A 753-nucleotide genomic window follows, 5' to 3' on the forward strand; every position below is an offset into this window, starting at 1 on the left:
TATTATAATAACTATGATAATGATAATAATAATTATTATTGTTATTACTATGCTATTATTACTATTTGGGACCGACCCGTTTGTTACTGTTGTGAATCGAGCCGATCAGCTCCAAGCACTATTGTGAGTTATACATGCAACAAAACAATACTATGACACTCACCTGTTAATTCAATCTGGGGATGTAGATTTTGATTGACCCCGATAAATCCCTGAGCTGTAATGTTGTTCTTCTGGTGCTTCTACTGTATGCGTTGTTTCTGCCCCTGACGCTGTAGCGATGACAATGTTGATATTATATTATATAGATCCGGGATCACAATTATTTGAGTTATGTTGCCAGGGCATTTTGGGTTGCACACGGGGAATGTTATGATGCACACCATGTTATTATGTCATCCACAAAGTATTATGATTTCCTGTTTGTCGAATATTTATTTTGATTCTTTGATCTAATTTGTGTAGTGGCGTTGGTAGCCTAGTGGTTAGACTACCGGGCTCGTAATCGTGACATTGCGGGTTCGGGAGTTAGAGCCTCAGCTCGGTCCGACGTTGTGTCCTTGGGAAAGGCACTTTTCACGAATTTCCCATTTGGCTCGGTCCTTTCGGAGATGGAAGTTAAACTCGGAGGCCCCGCCTCTTAAATAACCTATTAGTGTTGACAGTGGCGTTAAACCTATACCATTTCACCTTTAAAAAACATTTGTGTACCGTCTGTCCCGTTTGGACTTGAATTTATCGAGTGTCTCTGTG

Source organism: Aplysia californica, unplaced genomic scaffold (genome assembly GCF_000002075.1).
Source record: "Aplysia californica isolate F4 #8 unplaced genomic scaffold, AplCal3.0 scaffold00248, whole genome shotgun sequence".
Lineage (NCBI taxonomy): Eukaryota > Metazoa > Mollusca > Gastropoda > Aplysiida > Aplysiidae > Aplysia > Aplysia californica.